The sequence below is a fragment of the Mytilus galloprovincialis genome, chromosome 1 (genome assembly GCF_965363235.1).
Source record: "Mytilus galloprovincialis chromosome 1, xbMytGall1.hap1.1, whole genome shotgun sequence".
NCBI classification, from domain to species: domain Eukaryota; kingdom Metazoa; phylum Mollusca; class Bivalvia; order Mytilida; family Mytilidae; genus Mytilus; species Mytilus galloprovincialis.
The window spans coordinates 108,728,313-108,748,698 of NC_134838.1; the positions used below are offsets into that span (position 1 = coordinate 108,728,313).

General features: G+C 34.0%; 1 protein-coding gene across 1 annotated transcript in view; it reads left to right on the forward strand.

Moving 5' to 3' along the window:
- Positions 1 to 20,386, forward strand: part of LOC143050164 (zinc finger protein 277-like) — a 63,324-nt gene that overhangs the window by 37,986 nt on the left and 4,952 nt on the right. The gene's annotated exons all lie outside the window — the stretch shown is intronic.

Genomic DNA, 20,386 nt, shown 5'->3' on the forward strand with positions numbered 1-20,386 from the left:
AAGTACATATCTTTGAGTAAAAATCAGGACCATAAAAATGTCAATATTACCATTTTGATGGCTTTGAACAAATCCTCTAATTATTTATTCAATTCAGGTTTCAGTATTCATCGCATTTTTCCTTTCTTTTGAAACTACCAGGCATAACAGATCAAGAAAACATATGTGAAAATTTTATGTTTCTTTAAAAAAAAAAGGCAATTTTTAATTCTGATCAGTAAGTTTTCGATTTCCATTTTATATGAAACTATAAGGACAACACAAATTTTCATAAGAATGATGACACTACAAATATTTCTCTGCATGCTTATTGGAAGACAATTAGTTGAGATTTTAGGTGAGAAAAACACTCATTGTTAATCTATAAATATGTTCATTGAACCACATGGAAAATTGAAGTAAACCAGTTATCCAATTTGAATAAAACTTGACAAAAATTATATATGAAACACCATGTATAAAAATTCCTCCAGCATCATAAACATTGTTACAGATATCATTAATGCTTCCTAAAGGTTTTTGAAATTCCTGTTCTGAGACTGTACAGTTGTAAACCATATATTTTCAAACCTAACATAAATGACTATCAGAGGGCAATTTTCAAAGATTATTGCATACAGAATAAATGGCATACTTAGGAGCAGTTGGTGACACATATGTTCCAATTGATCTTTATGTAAACTCACATTATCTTCTCCTAAAATACTTGAATCTCAGTAATTGCCCTTAGGATTCCATTTTTGCTTATTATCTTGAAACTATGAAAGATAGAGAGAAACTTTATTATGTTTCAAAAATGATCAGCAAGACTAGTTTTACAAATAAGTCTGCTGGTCAAAATTGTCAGTTGACTCTTTATTAGAGCTATAGCTCTGTGAAGCAGTTTTTACCATTTTTGCATTTTTTTGCCTTGTGTTTTGAGCAAAAACTAACAAAAGTAGAGAGAAACTAAACAGATGTCAATAATACAAGATCAATAAAACAAATTTTTGTCATGAATACTATTCTGGTCTACAATATTGGCGAGCATCCTTTGTTAAATATGCACATAGACCAAGGTGAGTGACACATGCTCTTTAGAGCCTCTAGTTTTAGTTATTTAAGGAATGACTGTAATATTTTTTCTGTCTATGAAGAAATAACATAAAAAATTTGGTGCACACTGAATAACGCGCGTAGCAGGTTATTCAACAGTGTGCACCACATTTTTTATGTTTCAAATAGACAGAAAAAATATTTACAGTAATTTCTTATAATTTAATTCTAAATTCCATTTTAAACCGTAAAAAACTATGAAAAAACGTTGATGACATCACGGTCACATAACTAAATTATGTCTATGGGCTGATAACGAAATAACATCAGCCAATCAAAAGACGCGTTACATCCAAAATTAAATTATTTTCATATGACTAGAAGAATTTGTGAGGTATTCATTAATGATGGATCAATTACTCTGCTAATTGCTGCATTGACCTGAATTTAGACTTATTCAACTTTCTGAATTAAAAGCACCTATTAATGACTCATTTTCACACTTACTTCTCAGTTACTCATGTAACTTACTTTTGTACTCATGTGCATCACTGGCTAATTCATAGTTGTTGTTTATCCAATCATGTACACAATTGATTATTTTAATTACTGATGTTCACCACTTTTTGACCATATGGTTTTGCAAGCACTACTTTCTGACTTTTCGAGTCATATACATTATTAGCTCATTTATTTCACTTACCCATTATTCATAAAAAGTTGAGTTAGAAGTGTACACTATGGAAAGCCATTATACTATTTATTCTAATAATATATAAAAGTTTTATAAGATATCTCATATATTATATAAGATATCTTATACACTAATATAAAGTTCTTTAATTTTAAAAATGCAATGGGTTCTAATGTCCAGAGTTTAAATATTCAACAATCATCTGCTTATGAGGACATCTGTATGTGAATAAACCAATTTAAATTACCTACTTTTGACTCTTGGAGTATGTAATATTTTTGCATGTTACTTACTTTGTGGTAGCACATGCTGGTCCTCAGTCAATAAGATCAACTAAAAGAAGTAAAATCAAATTTATAATCGGTAAAATTTGTGGGAAAAACGTAGTGTTTTCTTATGTTTTTGTCATTTAAGAAAACATGAAACAGCGAATTTTTATTTGAATGCCTGTTTAGTTTCAACTTATTTTATTATTCAAAATGACAAATGGATCAGACACAAGTTTCAAACTTAGAAACATCTTGTCCAAAATCTGCTTGCCTGTGATAACACCACCCAGAAAGCATATTGAAGGACAAGGTAATGCAAGTTTTAGATGACCTTTAAAACTGAATATAAAACTACTGGCATATCACGATTACTGCAGTTCTTGATGAATTCAAAACAAATTGTCATTCTGCCCTCAATGTACATCTGTCTTTCTCATCCAAATTATTATGCAATTTACCCTCTCTAAAATCTGATTATCTGGCAATTTTAAGGTAGGGTTTTAAAAGGTATTTTTAAGGATTTTGACGGAAATAAATACATATTTAACGTCCACTTAGATTGATAAATGACTGGTTTAAATCAAGAGTTAATCCCCTTTTGTTGGTAAAATCAATGCAAACATTTTAAATGTTCATATAATGGTAAGCTTGAAAGTAATATGTAAATCCAGAATGAAGTCTTGAATAATGATAAATTGTTTTTTGTTGTTGATTTAGAATTAAAATCACATTTCCCCTTCTTTTGGTTTCTAATAAAAAAGTATAGTGAACACATTTGTTATATGGATGAAGCAAAGAAAATGATTTATTTTGTACTTTAATACTTTCTTCCTGCTGAGTGCAAACTGTTAAAGCTTGTTGAGAAAACATGAAATTATGTCTATTTTTATATGTTTTATTGTCCATAAATACATTGTAGTATTATCCTTCTGTTGTGAGTGATTTAAGATATTTTTTTACTTTAAATAGTTTCAACAATATCACCTTTGAAAGTGGAGAACTATTATAAATCATCAGCAAAACCAGTATTCACGATAAATTTCTATCAGTCACAGACCTGATGCATATTTTTTTTAATTCATTTAATTCATGTACAGTTTCTATTTATCTTTTGAAAAGATTCTTTCAAGCTGGAAAGAAAAATACAGGCCTGGGCTGATGAGTTGATGGTTAAGTGGGAAGAGTGCTAATGACAAAAAATCATGGTTTCTAGTGAAGCTGTCAAAAATGTGAAGGCATAAGGGACGACATCAAAAGATCAATGAAGGATAAAAAACTTAATTCAAATAGTTTGGGGGTGGGGGTTAAACTTGCTGCAAGTTTTGATTATCCTACATCGATTTTACATATATCCATATGGGTCAATCAATTTTTTCCAAATTAAGTTAAGAGGGGGGTAGGGGGGTCATTAAAAAAACTATGTGAATTAAGTTTTTTATCCTACATTGAACTTTTGATGTAGTCCCTAACAAATTAGATATCTGGAAAAAAAAATCGCCATTAATGCAGTAGACCTTTTACCAAGAAATTCACTCTACAGGAACATTTCAATGCATTGTCCCCTCCAAAGGCCATGAAACAAGTATAAATAACACAACATGTGTCATTTGGTCTCCTGTGGAGAGTTGTCTCATCTTCTTTTTTATACAACAGATATCTAACTAACTTATCTAAGGCCTAAACTCTAAATAAATAAAGGGTATACATCATAACATGAATATATTATTCATAAAAGTTAATTGGTAGTGCTGTGGCTCCAGTCAGATGTCATGTTGATGGTTCAGAAACATCATGGTCATGGTGATGTTCCAATGAGATCGTACTTTTCTCAGTTTTAATTATTACACATACATGTCCTCTGTTACTCATCAAAATTCTGAAGTAACTTTATATCACAAAAGTTTTATTTAACAGGACATAAAAATTCTTTACTTCAAAACCATAGACATTTTGACACTAAATTATAAATTTTATGAAAAAAGATTACAAAATGTTGATATCTTTTCTATCAATGTTTACATTAGAACACAATTTCTTTATAATTCTTTATAGAAAAAACATTGTCAGCAAAAACAAAGAACCCATTGAGATTTAAACCACCAGCATGATACAATAATGATCAAAAGGCAGATTTTTGTGGTATTTTTTATTCAAAAGTACACAGAGTTTTATTGATTTTAAATAAAAAGATCAGATATGTATTGGCACAGTGCATTCCCACATTGATAGCATTGGAGATAACGAGACTGTTACTATTTTCCACAAGGCCTCATGTTATTAAGTACTTAAAATTCTAAACATGTAGCCTTCTCAAATTTATGTATACCTGGTTGTAAAGGTTACATATAAACCAGGGTTAAGTAGCTGTATGGGCACAGAAGGGATATATTTTATTTGTTAAAAACGACATATTTTGTCCTTCCAGATAACTAATTTTTTGGAAGTTTGTGTAGCATCACATTTCAATTTTGCAATCTAAAGTTAGATAAAGCTTTACTCTTCATATCAGCTCAAGCTGAGGATTGCAAATAGAAAGTTTTGATTGTTGCCTCACAGTTTAACCTATATTCTACTTACTTTTAACAGCTATCCCAAATTTTGACCTATATTTCTCTTACTTTTGACAGAGCTCTGTCTCAAAGTCACAGTGTAACCTATATTGACCTTAATTTTGATAGCTGTCTTACAGTTTAACCTACATTGCTCCTACTTTTGACAGATAGCTCACAGTTCAACCTATGTTGCCCCTATTTTTTTGATGGCTGTCTCAGTTTTACCTATTTTGCCCCTATTTTTTGACAGCTGTTTTACAGTTTAACCTATATTACCCCTACTTTTGACAGATATCTCACAGTTTAACCTATATCACCCCTACTTTTGACAGATATCTCACAGTTTAACCTATGTTGTCCCTATTTTTGATGGCTGTCTCAGTATTACCCTTTTTTGCCCCTTTTTTTGACAGCTGTTTTACAGTATAACCTATATTGCCCTTATTTTTGTAAAAAATGACATATAGGACTTCATAGGTTTTTGGCAAAAAAGGTTTTTTGGGGATATTTAAGATGGTGCTTACACAGTTAGATGACTTCTTTTGTCTTTATTTGTTGTTTCATCGTTGCCTTCCCACCATCTCCTTAAAGTATGAATAAAAAGATTTTTAATTCCATTTATTTGGAAGTACTGTGTAACATTGTAATAGATAATTGTTACCCATGTTGATACCATCAATAGTTTTAAATTAACTTTAGATTAAAGGAACTAAAAAGTTTGTAGCTGTTTTGCAATTTACCTTCTACCTGAAAACTGACTTTTATTGAAATAATTGCCTTTATTTTGTGATGCTCCAAATTATCACAAAAGTCAAAGTCAACAGATAACGTAACGGTACCCAAATTGCTCCTATTTAGCAAAAATAGCAGCGAACATCATACAAGATTTCCTAGAGACTAAACAATTTGTATTTTCATAACTTGATACTATGCACATCTTTCAACATAGGTAAGAATATTTAGATATGCACAAAACGTTCACTGTATTTATCAACAGATGAAGTACATGTATTTACTGAAAAAGCAAAATGTACTGAAACGTCACCATGCGCCGTCATCAAAACGTCATCTTTTTTAAAATGATGAAATACAATATGTTACAAGCATCCATTTAAAAAAATGAAGAGTAGCATGGACTAATATCCAATTGTTCAAAATATTTGAAGAAATAAAACAAAAGCTCTGTTATTAGACTTTCGACGATGCAAATTTAAGTATGGATGCAATTTGGGTACTCCTTATTTTAGAATCATTGATGGTTTGGAGGTCAGTTTAGACCAATTTTTCTATGATTCCATATGAATTAAAAATCAAATTGGTGTACCTATATAATAAAGAAGGATACGGCTCCAAAATAAAAACACAATGGACATTTTTGCCTTTATAAAAAAAAAGTAGGTAAAAAAAACTGTAAAAATAGGTGCAATTTGGGTACCGTCACGTAATGTATTTGTAGCATAAAAGTGGCATAAGTTATACTTTTAAAAAAGTTTTCTTAAAGTTTTGAATTTTATTAATATCTGTCAAAGTTTACATTAATAATGGATGTTTTGAAAGAGCAAGTTTAATAGAAAGAGTCATAAAACTTTTCTGTGCAAAGTTAAAGCAGCATATCTACCATACTTTACTAACTTAGCAGGCATATTTTTCTCATAAGCCCTTGTGTAGCCCCTTTACATGGTATTTTAACAAAAAGTAACAGTTTTATATACATGTCATTAGTCAAAGGACAGTTAATTATATTTAATTACCAGTATCCTTTAAAAACTTAATGGCCCATATGGTCTACAAGAAGACATCTATTTTGTTTATAATTTGCATTTACAAAAGCAGCCATCTTTTAAAGTGAAGTAATAAAAAAGGTATTATGTTGATGTGCCGTGACAGGGCGTTTAATAGAACCAAGAGTGTCGCTAATGTTACGTTTACCACAATATACTTTGTTGCGATGTTTTAGGCTGTATTTATACATCAGATATAATTATTTATTTAGTAAAAGTCTGCTTCAATAGATTGCACCTGCACATAATGATACACAACATATAATTTTATATGAGCCTCCTGCTAAGTAGAATGATCATTTTGTTTGAGGAAGAAGGATGAGTCTTTAGATTTTGAGCACATTACAAAAACTGTTAAAAATTCATTTCCTTGCAATTCCTTGCAATTTCCTATTTTTAATCTGTTAAATATTCATTATCTACCTGTTCTTCTTAAAAGTGTGGTTTTATATTTGATTTTGTATACTATTTTGGCAAGAATAAGCAAGATATAATTGCCTATTATAGCTTATAACATGACATTTAGATAGCCCTTGAACTCTATGGGAAACCACATTTTTAGCTCACCTGGCCCGAAGGGCCAAGTGAGCTTTTCCCATCACTTTGCGTCCGGTGTCCGGCATCGTCGTCGTCGTCCGTCGTCGTTAACTTTTACAAAAATCTTCTCCTCTGAAACTACTGGGCCAAATTAAACCAAACTTGGCCACAATCATCATTGGGGTATCTAGTTTAAAAAATGTGTGGCGTGACCCCGCCAACCAACCAAGATGGCCGCCATGGCTAAAAATAGAACAATGGGGTAAAATGCAGTTTTTGGCTTATAACTCAAAAACCAAAACATTTAGAGCAAATCTGACATGGGGGTAAAATTGTTTATCAGGTCAAGATCTATCTGCCCTGAAATTTTCAGATGAATCAGACAACCCGTTGTTGGGTTGCTGCCCCTGAATATGTAATTTTGAGGAAATTTTGCTGTTTTTGGTTATTATCTTGAATATTGTTATAGATAAAGTTAAACTGTAAACAGCAATAATGTTCAGCAAAGTAAGATTTACAAATAAGTCAACATGACCGAAATGGTCAATTGACCCCTTTAGGAGTTATTACCCTTTATAGTCAATTTTTAACCATTTTTCGTAAATCTTAGTAATCTATTACAAAAATCTTCTCCTCTGAAACTGCATGGCCAAATTAATCCAAACTTGGCCACAATCATCTTTGGGGTATCTAGTTTAAAAAATGTGTGGCGTGACCCGGCCAACCAACCAAGATGGCTGCCATGGCTAAAAATAGAACATAGAGGGGAAATGTAGATTTTGGCTTATATCTCTGACACCAAAGCATTTAGAGCAAATCTGACTGGGTAAAATTGTTTATCAGGTCAAAATCTATCTGCCCTGAAATTTTCAGACAAATCAGACAACCTGTTGTTGGGTTGCTGCCCCCGAATTAGTAATTTTAAGGAAATTTTGCAGATTTTGGTTATTATCTTGAATATTATTATAGATAGAGATAAACTGTAAACAGCAATAATGTTCAGCAAAATAAGATCTACAAATAAGTCAACATGACCAAAATTTTCAATTGACCCCTTAAGGAGTTACTGCCCTTTATAGTCAATTGTTAACAACTTTTTCGTCATGTTTTTAGGAAATATTTTCCACTGTAATTACTGGGCCAAGTTCATTATAGAGAGAAATATTTGTAGCAACAAGAATGTTCAGTAAAGAAAGATCTACAAACACATCACCATCACAAAAACACCATTTTGTTATGAATTTATCTGTGTCCATTGATAATATGCACATAGACCAAGGTGAGCGACACAGCCTCTTGAGAGCCTCTAGTTTTCTTTGCCTTTGCATGGGCTTGGCCAATCTGAACCAAACTTGGCAGAACAATGCGTAGAAATTGATTTTAAAAATGTAAATATTCTGGTAAGATATAAACAGATGTCTGCTCTGAGGTCTGGTTGTTGTCTCTTTGACATGTTCCCAATTTTCATTCTCAATTTTAGAGCAAAACATAATTTGCTATTCATAAATTTAGAAGTTATTCATTTAAGTAGATTGTCCTGCATAAATTTTGCTCTATAAATTACAATGTTTCCAGACATTACCTTGACCAAACCCTACATATACTTAACCCCTGAATTTTAGTGCACATTATCACTAACATAAGAATTATAAAATTTGTTTCACATCCTAAGATGATTGTGTTTTCATACTTTATAGTCTGTTAAACGAGATTTTAATGGTTTCGTTTATAAACATTCTACCTGTATTGTTATAAATATTTAAAATAGTTGAGGTTTTACATCCACTTTGACAATAATTTAACTATTTTATCGGGTAACATATGTAAATTATTTAATTTTCTGCATAATTATCTTAAAGGTGAACACTTAATTTCATTTTCAGTATATCTAAAGCACTTTTTTGCATGCTATTTAAAGAAGATTTCTTAAAGTATGTCTGGTGAATATTATAATCTACTCAATTAAATTCTTAAAAAAAAAGTAGCCTATTTTTTTCTCTCCTGAAATTGCCAAAAGACATTGAATATAATAACTTCTTACAAAAGCAAAAACTATGTAACCTTCAGTTTAATTCTAGATTAATAAAGCGTCGCGTGTATCAGCCATACAATAAAACTAACAATTACTGCTAGTTATTGGTCTCTTTGTAAAAATTATACCTTAAAAACTATAAAAGGAATTTTATGACTTTCCGTTTTATGAGCCTACAGAATCTAAACTTTAATGTGAAATAAAGGTTTAAATGAGTTTGAATGGCAGTTCATTTATGTATTGAAATGGACACTTTGACGAGACTTTGTCAGTTTCATAGAGTTTTATGACCAAATCCATACATGTATTAACCAAAAAAAATTTTACTTGAAAAAGTTTTAATTCTATTTAAATTCTTACCAAACTTTTTTAAAAGAAATATGTATAATTTTTGTCATGGATCTCAATAAAATGATGTCACTATAAAACACCTGTTTCACATTTATAAATAAGATTGATTTCAATATCTTACAGTTGTTAAAATACCTCTGGATTATAATTCCAGTTTAATACAAGAAAATTGGCTTACAAATACTTTTTTCAGTTATAACATTTTCTCATTATGAAGTGCATCTTTTTTTATACACATGTACAACAGAATTTGAAATATCGTTTAGCTTTGTACTATTGTAGTAATTAAAACATTTTACAGATGCTTCATACACTGGACTTCTTCGATTTTACTCTTATCCTTCTAACCTATAAGGTAGACAAGTCACATGTTACAATGCATTTAGATGTTATACAAACTTTCAATAGAGTAATGAATGATTTAGGAACGCTTTGAAAATATGAAAAAAATATAACAACTTCTATTAATAATTAAATTTACTTTTAACACCCCCCTCTGGATCCACCACTGAATTGCCACACAAATTTACCGTTGCTAAGCTTGTGGTGTTTACAACTGTGAAATATATTTTAAATAACTGATATTTTGAGTAGAAGGGCTTTCTTTCATTAAATATGGATTAAAGTACTGTTTGCCTACTTCCAGTAACAGCAAGTTTTCTGTGATACAGTATTGTATAGTTTTGTCATCAGTGGTAACAGTTATCCCCCAAATTTCATCAACTGTAGTATTATCTAGTATTGTTGTCAATGGTAACTGCAAACTACCAGCTTTCAGTTACTGTAGTATTATCTAGTATTGTTGTCAATGGTAACTGCAATCTACCAGCTTTCAGTTATTGTAGTATTATATAGTATTGTTGTCAATGGTAACTGTTAACTACCAGCTTTCAGTCACTGTAGTATTATCTAGTATTGTTGTCAATGGTGTTATCTACCAGCTTTCAGTTACTGTAGTATTATCTAGTATTGTTGTCAATGGTAGCTGTAATCTACCAGCTTTCAGTTACTGTAGTATTATCTAGTATTGTTGTCAATGGTAACTGCAATCTACCAGCTTTCAGTTACTGTAGTATTATCTAGTATTGTTGTCAATGTTAACTGTTAAGTTTAACTACCAGCTTTCAGTAACTGTAGTATTATCTAGTATTGTTGTCAATGGTGTTATCTATCTACCAGCTTTCAGTTACTGCAGTATTATCTAGTTAAGTTAAGTGTTGTCAATAGTAACTGCAATCTACCAGCTTTCAGTTACTGCAGTATTATCTAGTTTAGTAGTGTTGTCAATAAATGAGAGTCAACATCTTCCTAGGTTTATATCTTTAATAATAAGGATGACTGATACCTGAAATGAATATATACACATTACATAAGTAAATGATTAGTTATCTCCTCCCCCGGGGACAAGTTTTTTTTGTATACAAAAAAAAAAAAACTTAAACAATTAAAGTCAAGTCTATTAGAAAATAGATCTTCAGGAATGTTCTGTTAAAGTCTTCCGGATGCGAACAAGATTAAACGTATGGTGTCCTTTCACAATTTTAAACGTATGGTGTCCTTTCATAATTTTAAACGTATGGTGTCCTTTCACAATTTTAAACGTATGGTGTCCTTTCATAATTTTAAACGTATGGTGTCCTTTCACAATTTTAAACGCAAAGTCTCTAGATTCACTTATCAATGTCCTTGCATAATTCATTAATTGGTTCCTGATTTATCAATGTTATTTTCTGTTGTGTTGCGGCGGCTCGGTCTTCGTGGTGTCAATAGTTCCTTTTCTCCAGCTTTATTATGTGACTGAAGACGGGATAGAGCACGTGGTATTCTAGACATAGAAGGTACATCTGGTTCAGGGGTCTGGTGGAATGACTGGTCCAAATCTATTTGTGAAGGCTGTTGAATTGTCTGAGTCTGCGTCGCCTGTTTTTCAGTGGGGACTATAATTGGTGTCTCATTCAATGCAGCTGGTTGACTTAAGATTCTTGTTGGTGATAAAGACACTGGAATCTTGGGCACTTGTGGCTGTGTCGTCTTGGGTGTAGATGGAGAGCTCAAGTTCACTTCTTGATGTTGAACTGCAGTTGGTGCCATCAAAGTACCTTGTGTTTAGTTGGTTTGAAAAGGAGTGAACTTTCGAAGGTGTTGGCGGTGGAGGATAGTTACTTGGCCTGTGCCATCTACACGTATAACATACTGGTGGTATTGGCGTACTTCAACAACTGTTCCTGTACGTTCCCATCTCCCGGGATGATTGCCTACCAAGTTTTGAATGTATACATGATCTCCAACCTGTAGTGTTGGCAGGTGATGAGTGTGTTCATTTCACCGTTCATATTCCCTTGAATGACATTAACTCAGTCCATGTTTCATGTGGAGAATATCTACCCATCAGTATGGGAATGGCATCACGAATGGGTCCAGAATCAATGCTGGTGATGCTTTTGTCTCTGGGTCAATAGAATTTCTGTACATTAGTAAAGCTCTCTGGAATTTGTCAACATCTAGAGATCCAACAGCAGTAATGTTGTCCACCAGCATGCGTTTTACTGTTTTTACCGCTATCTCAGCCCTGCAGTTAGCGTGTGGGTTTGCAACTGATAAAAGTCTATGACGAACTCCCCAGGCCTTTAAAAACTCTTGAGTCTTCCCTGCTGTGAACTGTGGACCTCCATCAGATGTCAACTCTTCTGGGATGCCAAATGTCACGAACGTCTCACGAAGTCTCTTGACAAGTCCTTCTGCACCTGATTCAGACTTGTATACCATTGGCCAGTTTTAATACCTGTAAACAATAACTACATAGTCATTACTGTTATATGTGAAGTAGTCACTGCAAATCATCTGTAATGGATAATCTGGAGGTGTTATGTCAGATGGTGGCTGCATAGGGTTTGACTTGGCCATCTGATGGCAGTGAACACACTGGTCTCTCCCCCAGGCAATATCTACTGTGATCTCAGGCCAATATACAGAGTCCATGGCCCTCGCACGCATATCGCTGACTCCTTGGTGGGCTGCGTGTAAAGCGTTGAGTACTGGTTTGCCAAGAGCTGGAGGTATAACAATTCGTTGGCCCATAAGAACTACAGCATCCACGGTGCATAAACTGGATGCAAAGTGATGGTAAGGACGCAAGTCTGTTGGTAGCTCCTTGTAGTCTTTTGGGAACCCTGCTTCCAGCTGCCTGATTAGATTTACAAATGTAGGGTCTGATGCAGTGGCCTCACGAACCATGTTCCAAGTAACAACTGTGATAACAGCATTCAAGGCACAAGTGGCAGCAGCGACTGTGGAGGCGTCATTAGCTGTATCATTATCCTCTGTATATAGACATAGACTGGTAAGTGTATCATGATAATGAGCAGTCATGTTAACTAGGGAATCAAGTTCAGGTGCTTCACCAGGTAAGTTCAGACAATCTGGTGGTCCAACAGGATACCGTGACGCTGCATCTGGCCCAAGGTTCTTTCTACCTGGTACATGAAGAATTGTGAACCTGTACCCTAAAGTTTTCTCTTTGAGGTTGAGAAGTCGTCTGTTGTCGATGTCTGTGAGTGATCGATCATTTAGAATCTGTAGTAGTGGCTTGTGGTCAGTTGCAACAAGAAGGTCTTTGCAACCAAGAACATAGTAGCGTGTTTGGTGAAGTGCATACACAACAGCCAAGGCCTCACCTTCAATTGAAGCATATCTACTTTCTGCTGGATGTGTGAATCTGCTGCCAACAAGACATAGTTTCCAACCGTCATTACAGCAGGTAGAGGTTTTACTTGAGCACTGACAGTACTTCTGCATCAAAAAGAATCCAATTCCGTCAACAGACCAGTCGGTAGCTAGGTATGTCATACGAGCAGGGTCAAAAAGACGAACACCTTCTTTCATCTCCTGAATAATGATGTCTTTGGATTTGTAAAATACTTCATCTAATTCATTTGTCCAGCAGAATGTTGTGGATGGTTTCAATAGAGCACGAAAAGGTTTCATTTGTCTTGCCATGGCAAATGCATATGCTCCTTGGTTTATAAGCCCAAACCAAGCTCTTGCACCAGTAATGTCAGTTGGTGTTGAGAAGTTGCTAATTGCATCTAGGAACTTAGTACTTGGTCGTATGTTTGTTAGGGTGATTGTAAGTCCTGCAAAATTGACAGTGTCTTGGGCAAATTGAAACTTCTTTGGGTTTAATGTAATGCCGTTACGAGCACACAGGTCGAGCCATTCACATGCCTGAAAAAATGCTGCTTCAATGGAGTTCGCCCACATACATGTGTCATCCACACATTTAACCTTGTCGTTGAAGTTTGATATTATAGCATCAAATCGTTGATTGTAAGCATCACCGCTGGCCATGAATCCCTGTGGAGCAACCTTGTACCTGTAGCGCCCCCATGGTGTAATGAATGTTGTGAAATGGCGATCTTCTTCACGAATAGGCACTGAGTGGTACCCATTCCAAGCGTCTGTCACTGTTTTTTTTCATACCTTGAGGGACATGGTCAGCTAGATGAAAAGGACTTGGGACATGATGTGTTTGCCGAACAGAATGTCGATTTTGTGGTTGTAGGTCTACTGTCCGCCTTGGAGTGCCATCAGCCTTGCTGGTTACAACCATTCTTGAGCACCAAGTTGTAGGTGTGTTTTGACCTACTTGTTCCAGTACACCAATGCGAACATCCCTCTCAAGATCAGCATAAACTTTATCCTGCCAATGGATAGGAACAAGTGCTAGTTTGTGGACGGCTACCGGTGTGGCATTAGGCAGCAACCATTTGATTTTCTGGGGGGGGCTATGGTTTTTTTTTCTGAACAATCTATTTTTTTCGCAACAAGTCGAAAACAATTTTTTTCTTTCAATTTTAGCATTACATATAGTGGCAGCAGAGGGTGAAACAAACAATTTTTTTTTCTCAGAATCAAAAACAAATTATTTTTTTCTCCAAAAACTGGAAACAAACTTTTTTTTCCAAAAAAAACCATAGCCCCCCCCCAGAAAATCAAATGGTTGCTGCCTTAGGATCAACATGGAGTTGAAGAGGCTCACAATTCATAAGTGGTAGAGGTTGATGTTCACATACATTAAATGTTGTAGCACCATAGTAATCAAGAAGCCACTCTTTTAGTGACTCTAAATGTTCCTCTGTGGCCTTCAGACCGGGTGGTAAAGATGTGGGGACAGGTGATGGTGAAGGTCGACGTCTAAGACAAGAGCAGGTTACATCTTCAGAGTTTTCCATAGATGCTGCAATGTTTGGAGATGTGACTGTTGATACATTAGGAAAGTTAGTGTGAATAATTCCCAGAGATATGAGTGCTTCTCTGCAAATGAAAGCTTTTTCCATGGTATCAGAGACATAACACAATAAACGTGTTGACATGGCACTGCTAGTAGTGTCTTTTGTTATAACACTTACTGCGACTGCTCCAATTACACCGAGGTCTTTCTTTATAGCTCCATGCATTACAAGTTTGACTGGAAGGAGATCCTTTTCTGTTATTCCAAGACTGTTTGCAGATTGTAAAGGTATGATTGAACTCTGGCATCCTGTATCAGCCACCATGGACATAGTGATTGTCTTAAGCTGAGAAGTGTCTTGAATGGGATGTCCAAATGATGAATGGTCCTCAGGTAGGGGTGTCATGTTCACCAGGAGCATTGGGTGTGGTTTTGAGGGTCTAGCCACCCAGTGTCCATCAAATATGTGATGTTCAAGACGTGATACTTGGTTTGTCTGTTCAGATGTAGTGCACAGCTGCTCATAGATATAACCAACTTGTTCTTGTTCTGAATCTTTGGTTGATTTCCCTTGATTGGGCGGGTTCCTGTGGCCTTACCTTGAGTGCAGATTCTAGAAGATGCATCACGGTGGCCCCATACGCCACAGGTAGTGCACTTGCTGCATGATTTGGTGTAATGACCTTTGACTGTACATTTAGCACATGTGAATGTCCAAGCTTCACAGTATCTAGACCTGGCCTTGCGATCATTCCTCTGTCCATGAGCAGGACCACCACAAGCCAACATTTGGCTCCAGCTGCTTGCGGTCGCTTCTGAGTAATACATGTGGCACTCATGGCACTAGCTGAATCTCCTACTGCACTCCTTGTGACTTTACCCTGCTCTTTCTGAGCAATAAATGATACAGTCTCTTCTAGTGTTTTATCTGTCTTGGAGTCACCTAGCAGGTCAGACATAATTTCTGGGTCTGCAATACCTCTTACTAAATTGTCCTTGATTATCTCATCACTATAGTCAAATATATGGTTGCAACCTAATTCTTTACACGTTGCTTTATACTGGCACAGTGATGCTTGGCCTCTGAGACTGGCCAAAAAAGTTCTGATATTTGAACCAGGTGATTGAGTCATCCTGTTCAATTTTATGCGTTGGACTAGTGTGCTTTCTTCTTTGACAGCCAGCCTTTTGATTGCCTTTAAAAGATCTGTCTCTAGCATACCGGCAACATCACCTTGAAGGTCACGCATAATATCTGTACACAGATTAGTGTCACAGCAGTAGAAAAGGGCTGTAGGCAAGGCATTGTCTGTGATGGCCATCCCTATTTTATACATCTTCCACTGTCTGGTGAATGCAGACCATTGATCTGGATCACATCCTGTGGCTATAGAAGGTGGGTCTAATTTTAACTTGTGCGTTGACGGTTGAGCCAGAGGTGAGTGGACGGTTCTGTCATGAATCTGTAGAGCAGTGGTTAGAGCAGCAGCAAATGCTTCATCCAGGTCCTGAGATTTCCAATTACAGCCGTCTATAGGGCACTGTAGAACTGGCATTGTAAATTCACTGTGGTTAAGCTGTTAGTTGAGTATCAGTCATAAATGAGAGTCAACATCTTCCTAGGTTTATATCTTTAACAATAAGGATGACTGATACCTCAAATGAATATATACACATTACATTAGTAAATGATTAGTTAGTCAATAGTAACTACAGTTGTCAATAGTAACTACAATCTACCAGCTATCAGATACTGCAGTATTAAGTTTTGTCATTAGTGGTAATTTTAATCTACCAGCTTTCAGTTACTGCAGTATTATCTAGTTAAGTTAAGTGTTGTCAATAGTAACTGCAATCTACCAGCTTTCAGTTACTGCAGTATTAAGTTTTGTCATTAGTGGTAATTTTAATCTACCAGCTTTCAGTTACTGAAGTCATATCCATTTTTTGTCATCAGTGGTATCTTGCTTTCAGTAACTGCAGTATTGTCTACTCATGATTTCTGTTATCAGTTAGTGCTTTTGTCATTAGTTAATTTGGTGTTGATTTAGTTCAAAAAGTTGTCTCTGTTGAGTTTATTCATTATTCGAACAGAATCCAGGTGACCTAATGGTATGAATGATAGTTCATCCAACCATAAGTTGAACTCGAGATTACTTTATTTATTCACCTGCATTGTAGCATTGACAATGAAAATTAATGAATAAGAAGAATAAAAGAATTGTGTATTGAATTGTATTATTTGGGAAACTTCCACTATTTATTCTTTAAGTTGAAAAAATATATTGTAAAGTTTAGTTAAATGTTGTTTTCATTATTTTGTTTCCATAGTTAAAAGGTTTAATAGATGTTTTGCTTTTTCAAGCAGCATTTTCCTATCTTTTATTTTCTTAGAGTAGTATTTAGCCTTCAATTCTTGTTGAGAGTAGTAATTAGTCTACAAGTTGTATTTGCCATTTTATATTCTCCTTAGTATTATGGATTATGTATTGTGACTTTGTTTAATGTGATGGAATAAGAAAACGTTTAAAATCTTGCTTTTTAATGACTTATTAGAATGAATATGCATTTAAACACTGGTTGTGAAGACATTCTCGGAAGTACAAGTCAATTGAGTATTTGCCTGACATAAACAATTTACGTTTTTAAATGGTCAAAGTGTATACTGTTAGATGAGAAGCAATATTTAATCAAGAACTATCTTTGTGTACTGAAAGTGATCGATCACCTCAACGATTATTATTGAGAAAGCTTTTATGATCTAATTGAATTATTTTGTTGGTCTCAAGTGAGGTTTCATTACATATCTGTGTTACTTATTGAATTCTGTCAATATAAAAACTTAATTGTGACCGTAATTTGAAATCTTTGACAACGCCTATCAGCCCTCAACTTCTACACCATATCTGTCGATCTTGCGTCTTTGTTACCTGTAATATTGCCACAATCATTTATATCTTATGCTTCGCTTAGTTTAAAATTAAATCAAAATTTTCTTTTCAAATTTGAAAGAAAACAATTAAAAGTCTGAAGTTAATATCATTTTAGATCTTTATAGTGGTGCTTTGTAGTATTTTATCGCTGACAGATATTTGATAAAGGCTCTTTACTTTACAACACACATAAACCTCTGTCTGATATACAAACTTTTACAATTTGTCTGCTCAAATTTAACTTCATCTTTTTTTTTTGTAAAAAAAGTTTAATTTAAAAATTGCAGAGAACTTGTGGTTAGGATGTGTCAGATAATCAAATTGCAATAAAATATGAATAAAGCAGATAGATACTCATGCTCTTAAACTTAGGTAAAATTAAATAGAATTTAATATATACTGGTACATGCAAATAAAGGTATTCTTTCTTTTATATATCATTAATGCAGTATCGGAAATTCGCCAAAAATATGAAAACTATCAACCATCAAACTAATCTCATGTGTACATCAAAATGTTTTTGTTGATAGATTTGTAATACATGTATGATATTTAAAAAAATGGGGCAGCTGAAAAATTAAAACAACCAGAAACTCACGAGTTAAAATTACAAGATCTTAAGGAACCAACCATGCTTTCAACTTTGAGCGATAAACTATGAAGCCTTTTAATGTTTTTATACGTCTGCAAAAATTTTTTTGCGTTCTTATAATGGTATGATGTCGTCTGCGTCGTCGTCCGAAGACACATTGGTGTCCAGACAATAACTTTAGTTTAAGTGAATGGATCTCTATGACATTTTATAAAAAAGTTCAATACCTCAAAAGAAAGGTTGGTACTGATTTTGGGGATGATGGTTCCAACTGTTTTGGAATTAGGGGCCCAAAACAAGCATTTTTCTACTTTCAAAATATCAACTTGTGTTTAAGTATTTCAATTGCTCTAAATTTGTACCACAATGTTTAATACCACAGGTAGAAGGTTTGGAGTGATTTTGGGAGTTATGGTTCCAAAGGTTTAGGAATTTGGGGCCAAAAAAGGGGCCCAAATAAGCATTTTTATAGTTTCCAGTCTATAACCTGTGTTTAAGTGTTTAAATCTCTTTGAAATTATACTTAAAGGTTCCATACCATAAAGGGATGGTTAGTATTGACTTTTGGGGGTTATGGTTAAAAATGTTTTGAAATTAGGGGAAAATAGGGGAAAACTAGGTTTTTCTGGTCAATTGACAATTAAGACAGTGTAAGGGAGGTAATTCAAAAACATTTTACATGCAATGTTGGGTATGTTCAGATTTACCTCCTTTACACTACTTGTATATTATGTGTACAGAAATGTCAGGTTTTGGACTTATTGCAAAAAAAGGGGTAGTAGTAGTTTTCAATAATTTTTTTTCCAAATTTCTCAAATTCCAAATTTTTGAAAAGTTTGAAGAAGAAATCTTTGACTGCACAATATTGTACAATAGATTTGTAGTATCTTGACATTTTTTTTTTGGTGTCAGAAACTCATATTATGTCCAAAATATGATCACAATCCAAATTCAGAGCTGTATCAAGCTTGAATGTTGTGTCCATACTGTCCCAACTGTTAAGGGTTCGACCTTTACGGTCGTATAAAGCTGCACCCTGCGGAGCACCTAGTATAATATGCAGTGAAGTTTACTCTTGCACATATTTCTAATGTAACACTAGACAAAATGTTCTTACAATCAGTCAAGGCATTCATATATGCTGCTAAGTTCTAGTAAATCTGATAAATAGGATAGCTTTATACCCTTTAAAAAGTACAGACCCTTATAAGGGAAAATACAAAATGAAATAGAGATTATTAAGTGCAGTTTTTCATAGATGAAGTGGTTCAAATATAATTTGTTGTATATGACTTGGTGATATCTGTTTTTCTATTTGTTTTATCCTACTGTCATCTTTTGTTCTTGTTGTTTGCTACAGGAAGCCTGAATTCTATACAAGAGAGCAGTGAAGTGTTTGTGATGTCAACAATTGGAGGTCTTTTCCCATTGTTACAGTAGAGAACCTTATCCATTGGTGCAATAGATACTCTACCTAAGTTATCTAAGCTTCATCTATTGATATTAAAATTGCCACCTATAAAACCTTAATTTACAACAAAACTCCAATATCAACCACATAAAATTAATGTTACAGATCAGATTTCTTACTGGGTGACTTTACGGGTTGATGTGATCCATTCAATATGAGGACAAGTCAAAAGACATCCACATAAAAGTAACCAGAGATGGGGTTTAGTGAAATAAATCTGAGGTTAAGACTTGTCTTTATGTACAGAGCTTGTCATACCTATGATATAGCCTGTGTTCATCAAGTTTTCTCCTATACGACCCTCATTTACATATGAACAAATTCTCACTTTTGATCTTCTACTTATTTTTGTAATAGTGAGCCCTCTGTCTTCTTAAATCCAGACATTTAATTTCTGTTAAGACTTGGTAAGGTAAATAAAATGACCTAGTAGTTTTTGTTGTTTGAAGTTTTATCTGTTGGGATGTGTATTTTGTTACACCTGTGACTTTAAAGGTTTAGTGCTCAACTGACAAATTAGATTCAAATTAGTCAATTGTTAGGAAGGGCTGAAGAAAAGTTAAGAAAAAGTGTATTTAATTTGAGTTTGAATATTAACTGTTTTGAAATGTAGTGTGAAGGTTTGGTTGTTATGAACACACAAAGAGGTCTTGTTTCACTTTTTATCCATTTAAGCTGTAAGGAATTGATATTTGAAGTAGGTAATCTTGATTCAAATATCAAGAAAGTCATGTTTGTTTGTTTAGTGTAATGGTCATTTGTTTGTTAAAGTGATACATAAATAACATTCTTTTAGTGTTTCATCATATTATTTTATGGTCGGAAATAAATCTCATTCTAAGTTAATTTAGAGGAAAACATACAATGTTTAGATTAAAAGAAGGCTCTTTGTTTGGAGGCTGATATATT